The sequence below is a fragment of the Pinus tabuliformis genome, chromosome 6 (genome assembly GCF_031772625.1).
Source record: "Pinus tabuliformis cultivar Carrire ecotype Pingquan chromosome 6, CPIR1, whole genome shotgun sequence".
Taxonomy (NCBI): Eukaryota; Viridiplantae; Streptophyta; class Pinopsida; order Pinales; family Pinaceae; genus Pinus; species Pinus tabuliformis.
In genome coordinates this window covers 1,200,191,188-1,200,201,152 of record NC_142292.1, presented here as the reverse complement: position 1 = coordinate 1,200,201,152, position 9,965 = coordinate 1,200,191,188, and positions in this window count along the sequence as shown.

Genomic DNA, 9,965 nt, shown 5'->3' with positions numbered 1-9,965 from the left:
AACGTTTGGTTTTATAACAAAATAAAGTTGAAACAATTAAGGTCATCCCAAGGTTTCAATGGATTTTATCACATGTTTACCCAAGTCCAAAGGAAAGAGTTTCATCATCGTGGTAATTGACAGACTTAGCAAGTATGCACACTTTTGTGCATTATCACATCCATTTAAATCCAGTACAGTTTCTATTGCATTTATGGAAGCAATTCAAAAGCTACATGGAACCGAAAGATTATTGTAAGCGACAAAGATCCCATTTTCACTGGAAATTTTTGGACAAAATTATTTTCTTGTCTTGGTACTCAGTTATCGCATAACTCATCTTATCATCCTCAATTTGATGGGAAAATTGAGATAGTAAACAAATGTTTGGAAGAATATCTTCGTTGCTTTGTATCTGATAAATAGACACAATGGGTCAAATGGTTGCTTCTGGCTAAATGGTGGTATAACACTTCCTTCCATACTGCATCAAAAATGACCCCATTTATGGCACTTTATGGATATCATCCACAATCCATCACATCATATTTAAGAGAAAATTCTAAGGTTCAAGCAGTGGAACATCACATCGAGCATCAACAACAAGTTCTCCAACTCTCAAAGGATAACCTCACGTTGGCGCAAAATAGAATGAAAAAATAGGCAGATCAACATCACAATGAAAGAAGTTTTGATGTAGGTGACTGGGTATTCCTACAGCTACAACCATATTAACAAATGTCCCTCAAGCAAGCTAAGAAGGATAATAAATTATCACCAAAGTATTATGGTCTGTACAAGGTGTTGCAAAAGATTGGTACTATGGCATACAAATTGGAGCTTCCTGTAGCTTCCCGAGTGAACCCATTTTTCCATGTTTCATGTTTAAAGAAGGTTATAGGTGACAAGCTCCTAGTTCAAACAATATTGCCAGAACTTGAAAAGGAAGGAAAAATCATATTCGAACTGGAAGCAGTCATAGAAACAAGAACTCGAGCACTACATAATCGATCAATTTCGGAGTATCTCATCAAGTGGAAGAACTTATCCGCTAAAGATTCCACATGGGAGGACGAGAATTTTATACAGAAGCATCCAAAACTACTCAAGCATTGAGGACAATGCTTTTAAGAAGGATAGGGGCATGTTAGGCCCCTATAATATTAGTGATTCCCCATTACTTTTGTCATTGTATTCCTTATTGTTATTATTGTGCCTATATTGTTATTAGTATGACCCATAGAAACCCACTATTGTTATTGTTGTGCCGTTATGTTATTACTGTTATGTCGGCTTGATTATATTGTGACTCGTTAGACTCCTATATATAGAAGGGAGGTTTATCCAAGAATTGTTCATTTGTGTAATGTAAAGGAGGTTTCCCCCTCGAAGAGGATGAATTCTAAGGCATTGATCTATCTTTTCTGTCTTTTTTTGTGAGTTGGTTTCCTAACATAGAATAGCAGGAAGGATGTTTGTAATAGCCCATAGGAATTTTTTGGGGAGATGATAAAGTTTCAAAATATTCTGTGGGGTGTGGGGCATCTCTATGCAACATTTTCTTTTGTTCAAACTTAATATTGTAACTAAAGGCAAATGTTCAATGCATAAATGGGTATGCTTAAATGTGAGAGAAAATATTATTTCTCTAAAAAATTTCTCTCTATTCTCTGCATCCTTCGTACGTTGTCAACTTACTATCTTGAAAAGAAATGCCAGTGAGAGTAGTGATAACCTCTAGACCAATCACATAAAGTCCTACCCTAGATAATTGCGAGCATTGACAGCTTCAATATTCAAATAGGCGGGAGAGGAATTAAATTTAATTATAATGTTCTCATTATTGAAAACATTATACCATTCACATCATTTAAAAATTAAATATCCACCCACATTGTACTTACAAATTTTGCTTATGACCATTCAAGTATCTAAATGGTTGGTTCATATTTTATCTCTTATGTTCTGTGTATTTGATCACCGCATTTTCACCTGATGGAGAAAAGCATAAAAACGAATGCATTCCATGGGATTCTTTTCTTTGCTGTTATTTCTTTGTTGTTCATCCTCAATTCACTAAAACTTGGAGTCCCTTTTACTCTAGATATTACTGGAGAGACATAGGAACTGATCTAAATAACTAAAAAAAATAAAAAAATATACTACATAATAGTAGTTTTGAGGGAAAAGAAATTACATAAAATTTTTGGTTTGGTATGTTCAAACCTAAAATCCTTATGTCCAATTTGAGATTATAATTATCAATTATGGTTAAAAAATAACTAATTAAATTAAATTAATTATTTAATTAAAAATAAAATAATATTCTAAAATTAAAATAATTTAGTCTAGCCAAGCATATTGAGTGGGGCCTTTGGGTTTTTGATTAAACACAAAGAAGAGATGGCCTCGGCCTAGCATGCCCCCGGCGACCATGACCAATGGCTGACTCAGAGTTAGAGCTTGGGCTTTCTCATCCCACTGCACCACTACGATCTAGGCTGACCACCTCGCATGTCCACTCTCTGACTATTTCATGTATAAATTAACTATATTGGATTTGAATGTTATTGTAATTAAACTCTAAAATTTCCTTCTAACATGATTGGATTTTCTAAATTGGTAGATAAGGCCCACTAAGGAATAATTCCACTTCTGAAGCATTTTTCACTATTTATTTTGTCATTAATAAAAGTTATAATCAATTTTATATGTTAAAGTCACTAGTTATAATAAAATAATGTGGATTCTAGGATCTCTTCTCACTTATTTGTAATACATTGTAATAGGGTTAAATAAAAAAACAAATCCTTCCCCGCATCATAAAGTATATATTCTCTTACGACGAAATATATATATATATAATTGAATTTTCAAAACTTCAAGTTTACAATTTATTAATCACAAATTGAGTTCAGAGATAGAAAAACACAAAGGAGAAATAAGTAACTTTTAAAACTTCTATTGTTTGCTGATTGCACATTCTTTAAAATAAAATATGGAATAGTGTATATATATATATATATATATATATATGATCTGATTTTAATTTTAGCGATGTATACTTTGATATAGGAGCCAAATTGAACTTTTTACTAAAAAGTTAAAAAGTTTTATGTATTAGAACGCATATTCAAGTTCAAATCTTAGTGCAAATTTAATATAATGCCAACCATTATATTCAAAATCAAGATCGAGATCGAGATCCAAATCTAGCCCGAAAAAATAAACTCATCTTCAAAATTTGAAATGAAATCATCTTGAAACATAATTATGCTCAGCTTCAAAATTTGAAACCAAATCACCGTTAAATGGGCAATTATGTGTTTTTCACATCTCTTGTAGGAAAAAAATATAATTTCTTTTTCGTCAATAGAAAATATCCTGTTTTTGGATTTCAAGAAAGGAGAATTCTTGCCATTGCATATCAACAACATCATGTTAAAGTACATATCTGCATACAGGGAGAAATGTTTGCATTAACAACACTCCTTGACTCTGGTGTTGTTGTGAATATATTGAACAAGAAAGTCATTCCAGCTAAATACTGGATTTCTGCAAAAAGGAAAGTTGTTGGTCTGGGTAACAAGACACTTAGCTATGAGGTTCCAAAAGCTTCCATCTACTTTGATAATAATTGCATAAATCTATCATTTGCAGTAGCAGAAATACCAGTCGATTTCATTCTGGGAAATATTCTCCTACCAGCAGTTGAGCCTCATGGATCAACTAGATTAAAAGGAAACTAAGCTGGTTATTTCATTTCTGTTCCTACATCAAAAGGAACAACAAGAAGGATTGAGATGTCTTATATCTCAAATCCTAGAGTTTCTACTATGATCCAGACTATCCAATATTTGGACAAAGCTGAAGCAAAATTGACAGATCTAAAAGATATGAAATCTACATTGAAGGTAGAAGAACAGTTGAAGGTTCCTCAAGTCAAAAGAAAGATTGAGGAAATAAAGAAGCAGATAGAAGAAGAATGTTGCTCAGAAAAGCTGAATGCCTTCTGGCATAGAAAATAGCACATAGTCCAATTACCTTATAAAGAAGGATATACAGGAAAGCCCTATAAAAGTCGAGCTATTCATATGAACAAGGAATATAGGGACTTGTGTGAGAAAGAGATCAAACTGCTACTGGATCGAAAACTCATTAGAGAATCTGACAGTCCATGGAACTGTTATGGATTCTATGTCAATAAAAGAGCAGAGCAAATTAGAGGAATTCCACATTTAGTAATAAATTTTAAACCTCTAAATTCTGTTCTTGCAGACGACACTTATCCTATCCCTCACAAAGGAGATTTAATGGGAAGGATAGCAGGAGCAAAAATATTCTCCAAATTTGATCTGAAAGCTAGATTTTGGCAAGTAGCCATCTCTGAAGAAGATAAATTCAAAACTGCTTTCAGTATTCCTACAGGCCACTATGAGTGGAATGTCATGCCTTTTGGGCTGAAGAATGCTCCGTCTAAATTTCAGAAGGTAATGGAAAAAATATTTAAGCCTTATTTTGATTGGCTTATAGTTTATATTGACGATATTCTAATTTTCTCTAAGAATATCCAAGACCATTTCAAGCATATTCATACATTTGTACAGTTGGTAAAACGAAATGGTTTAGTCTTGAGCAAAAAGAAAATAGAAGTTTTTCAAACTTCTATCAGATTTCTTGGCCATAATATCTTTAATGGCCAAATCACTCTGCAAAAACATGCACTTGAGTTTGCTGATAAGTTCCCAGATGTCATCATTGACAAAACTCAACTTCAAAGGTTTTTGGGTTGTTTAAATTATGTCAGTAACTTCTATTAGGACTGTGCAACTGACAAAAGCATACTCAATCAGCGATTCAGAAAGGATCCACCTCAGTGGTCAGATGTACATACCAAAGCTGTCCAGAACATCAAGGCGAAAGTAATAACTCTTCCAATTTTATATGTATCTGATGACAATTCTTTCAAAACTTTAGAGGCAGATTCCAACAACATAGGATGGGGAGGTATTCTGAAACAAAGAAAAGATGGCGCTGAACAAACTGTCCAATTTCCATCAAGCACCTAGAATCCTACTGAACAAAAATATTCCACAATTGAGAAAGAGGTAAAAGCTGTGTGGAATTGTATCAATAAATTTGATATCCATTTGGTAAACAAAAAATTTCTTCTTAGAACATATTCCTCAGCTTTAAGCAAATTAAATTAAAGATATCTAGAAACCAGTTGCAAATTAAATTAAATTTCTTCTTATAACAAAAAATTGTTTACCAGACTTTCTCAGCAGAGAATTCATCCAGTGTCAAGAACATCTCATGGTTATTGTTACAAAATGGGACCAAAGTCAGAAACAGGAAGTTCTAAGAACAATACCAGATAACCAGGATTGGGAAGAATACAGAAACAATTGGAAGCCAACTTGGCAGTTAAGAAATACCAAAGTATTAGATGCAAATTTGCAAGCTCATATAGATATTTTGTATCTTGTACCAGAAAGGAAAGTGTACCCAAAAGGAAGCAGATGGATACATGACATGATCTATACAAAAGGAAAAACAGATGCCCTATATGCAGAAGATGCCCTCAAAAGAGATTTTCATGATATCACATGTATCTGGTCACATGGAGGAATCCGCCATGGGATCTATGAAAAATATTTCTGTATAAATTGTACTAGAAATCTTGCAGGGCCCATGCCTACACAAACTACAGCTTTATGGCCAGGAGGAGATCCAAAATTAATATTTCCTGATACAATATACAACTTTGTAGCCTACAAACAGTTATGGTGGGATCTATTGAATGCAAATGACAAAGAATAAACCCATTATACTAAATTAAAATTTAGTACAACAGGGATAATGCAAAGAAACCAGCAATGTGACTGGTTACAAAAGTGGTGGGCCGACTTTGGAGTTAAGAAAACATTAATGGATCCACTATATCATGAATCTCATTGCCGAATGCATTGTGACATTTGCTTCGAGTACAACATTGGAGATTGCTTCCATCTGCCATATAAAATTGTCAATGAAATGATGGCAGGAGAATGGTCACCTTTCCATGATGAAAACAAGACTTTAAAAGAATACATGTCCAGACATTATGAATGGCTTGTATTAACTAAAGTAAAACATCAAATTATTTTAGTGAAACCCATGATTGTCAGGTGAATTTTTACCAAAGCATAGGATGAACTACTTTATAAAAAGCATAGATTCCCTGAAATCACTATATTTTGAGGTTTCTCGGGGGCTTATCCAATAAAAGTATCCAACAGTGTAATCATGAAGTCCAGTCACAAGGACTCAATTGTGGCCAACTTTTCTCATGGGCTTTGCTGTACAAAAGTGTCCACTATGTATTTTGTGCAGATTAACATATTTTCTGTAGGATTTACTTTTCTGGACTTGGAATCTTTGTGCAGATGTCACCTCGGTGTTACTCAAAAGCAATGATTCTGTCCCTTTGTAAGATGCCCAATGGTAATGTTTGTCCCCTCCCTTTTCCTATAAAAAGAGGGTAAGGCTTATGAATGATGCACTTGGAGTTGAAGAGATAGAGTTTTAGGGTCTTAGAGTCTTAGAGATCTGAGAAGCCTGCGTATCAGTGTGTTCGACAGTGGCCAGATCTATCAGAATTCTTATTGAGTTTGTTTAGGAGTCTGTAAATTCTTAGACAGAGCCTATCTATTGCCAGGAAGCCTTCGGTAAAGCTTACTTGTAAGTGAGAAGCAAAATTCTGACATTTGTCTCTGTAATCTAAATCATTTTCTGATATATATAATATGAGAAGACATTTCCACATTTAAATACCTGTGTGTTATTTTCAAAAGTCTGTTGTGTAGTAGTTGTCTCATTATCTTCACTCGAAGTTCACTGAAAGTTCATTAGAGGTTCACCAAAGGTTTTAAAGGATGCCAGACCATTGAAAGGTGAGGAAGCTATGTGTAAGGTCGCAAAGCATGAAAAAACCAAGTAGGTTCACGCTAAGCTCACGTTGGGTTCACCAAAGGTCGATAAGTGAAGGCAAGCGAAGTGATACAACAAGGCCAAGATAGCAGAGCGCGCGCTACTATAGCAGCACTATAGCAGGCTCCACAAGTAATGTTTGCCTTGAATGGTATTGTGAATCGATGCTTTGATCAAGAAAAAAAAGAAGGGTGTGTTGCCAGTGATAAGAAAAATGATGTAAGTTAATGAGAATAGGTACGAGTTCCGTTGTAATCAATTCAACTTACAAATTGCATTTTTTTAACTTTTTTTTCGTTCTTTACATATAATCTGTACCAATATTCATCACGAGCACGAATGAAACTGCAGAATGTGGTGAAAGAACTGGATTTCATAAGACCACTTCAAATTATATATAAAAAAATTCGTGGGCCTGCTAAACAAGTTAGAGGTTGAACCCAACTATGAAGTTGGGGCTTAGGCCTACCTTCACCCATGAACTTGATATCTCCACGCACCTGACCTTACCAATGGCTGACCATGCCAATTCAAAGTCTGAGGTCAGGTTTCTGATCCCACTGAACCACTACAATCTAGGCCGACCACCTCTCATGTCTGAATGTTCGACTATTCCATGCCTAAATTAATTATTTTGGATTTGAATGGTAGAGTAACAAGATCCATTGTATGTGGATGTTATCCAGAGTAGTTGGGACGGTGCATTAATGCCCTCCCTATCCAGGTTCGAATCATGATTATACATGATGGGTTGCTGTCGGTTGATGAAATGTTTGTAAGGATGATGTAATCTATGATGTAATATAATGCTTCTTCCCAAGCGAATATCCCCCTTTGAAAAAAAAATAGTAACAAGATCCATTATAACAATTTTTGTTGTTCAAAATTTCTGCAGTTGATACATTATAACATGGTTTATTGACGTAGGTCTCTAACCATAGACCTTACACTGACATCATATAAAAGTCTCTAACCATAGACCTTACACTCACATCATATAAAAGTCTCTAACCATAGCCCTTACACTCACATCATATAAAACTAGACTGAAGATTACACAACAAGCATATGCACATAAATTCTCAAAATAATTACTTAATTAATAAAATAATTACAAGATAATTGTTGGCTCAATGGTTGGCCCCTATTCCTCACACTTACTCACACATTTTTACATCTTACATGCCTCATAGGATCACCTCAATTTATACAAATGGATTAGAATCCAAGGTAGGTTCTAGATCCCTAAACTAACTCCCAGAATATCTCTTTTGATCCCTAAAATCTCTCATCCAATCCCTTATCCCTACATAAGACCTAACTAATCCATAATATTATCAAACCTTCCCCAGTACTCTCAATATTCTCCTATTTACAAGAATGATCATTTTCTCTTAAAAACTATAGGAAAAATACATTAATTAATTAAATCCTAGCTTCGTAAACTAACTCCCTAAGTAAACAATTGACCCAGGTTAGATGCATCTGCATTATACTCCCCAGGTAAAAAGAATTCATGGTCTCCCAACCGTATGTCTTCATATCTGATTATACATCCTCCTCGATCCAACACTTTAGTTTGTCGTTGATCAATTGCTTTGTCATATTGTTGCCATTTTGTTGTTGTGTTTTTTTGTCTTCCAAGATTCCAAACTCTATGTTGCAATTCTCCCTTCTCCTTGCTGATATATGCTTGTTTTGTTGTCATCAACAAGCTTATGCAATCTTCTTTCCTTCCTACGATATATCCATTTTGGAACACTTTTACCACCAATCTTCTAATATTTTCAATTGCCATTTCCAACTTGCCTTCTTAGTGGTAAAAATCACTCATTCTTTGTTGAAGATGCCTCTTTTCCTCCATGAATTCACTAGGATACCACTCATCTTCTACCATTCTCTACTTCTTCTCCTGGAATTCATCCTCAATACTACCACTTTGCTGTTTTGTTTTATTTATTGAAACCTCATCCTCATCATCTATGAAATTGTTGCAGTCCATCATCATTTCATCTGCTTCACAATTTTTCTTTAGACTGTGTCACACAGAATGAGTCGATCTTGCAGACAAGATAGACCTTCCTAGAATCTAACGATATCTAGTGACAAGCAAGCCAATCAAAAACTATCTTTCTCTAAATATGCAATATATTAACAAAGGAAAACAAGTGTTTTAGGCCTACCTTGGGTCCAATGCAAGTTTGTGGAAGCCTCGCTCCTTTGATCCAAATGAGCTCCCTTGTAGCGAATCTGCAAACACACACAAGAAAACAAATTAAATAGCACTTGAAAATCCAATATCATAAAGCATACTTATCATGATGATCAAGGAATTCATGAAACAAATGACATAAGACAATTTGTTGAGAAAATGAATCTGATTGTATTAATTCAAATCAAAGAAGAACTTTACAACCTGTGCCTTGATGTTGTACAAGCTCCTCCCAGGGTCCAACAAGAAGTCTCCTCTACATTGACAAGTTTCACTCTCTTCCCAATGAAGCCAAAAGGTATCTGATCTTTTCTCTCAAGCTTAACTAGGAAGTCTCAATTCCAACAGTATTTACCCTAAAAAATGTTCAGCTTCTAACCTCCCTAGCAACCAGCCCAATGCCTTAATTTATAGTGCAATGGAGGGAAGTTACTAGGTCCTCCTTCAAAGGGATAATACCCTCCTTCAAAGGGATAGCTCCTCTCATCAAGGGATTAGCTCCTTCTTTTTTGGATGCATGAACCACCTAAGAGCGAACAATCCACGTCAAAATTCCTTCTAGAATCATCTAGAATTAACCCAAAGTGAGTTTTTTAGAATAAACTTGCGCCTTTTTGACTTTCACAGGGGTCCGCACCCACTCCTTTAGGGACAGAGCAGGCAGGTCCGCAGTTTTTGTGAACAGGGGGTGCGGGACCGCAGGCAATAGTGAGAGAAAGTGCAGAACCAGAGCTTTGTTGATTTTCAATGTCTTTCTCTCATTTTCAAAGCTTGACTTGAAGAGCTGAGGTCTGAGACTTGC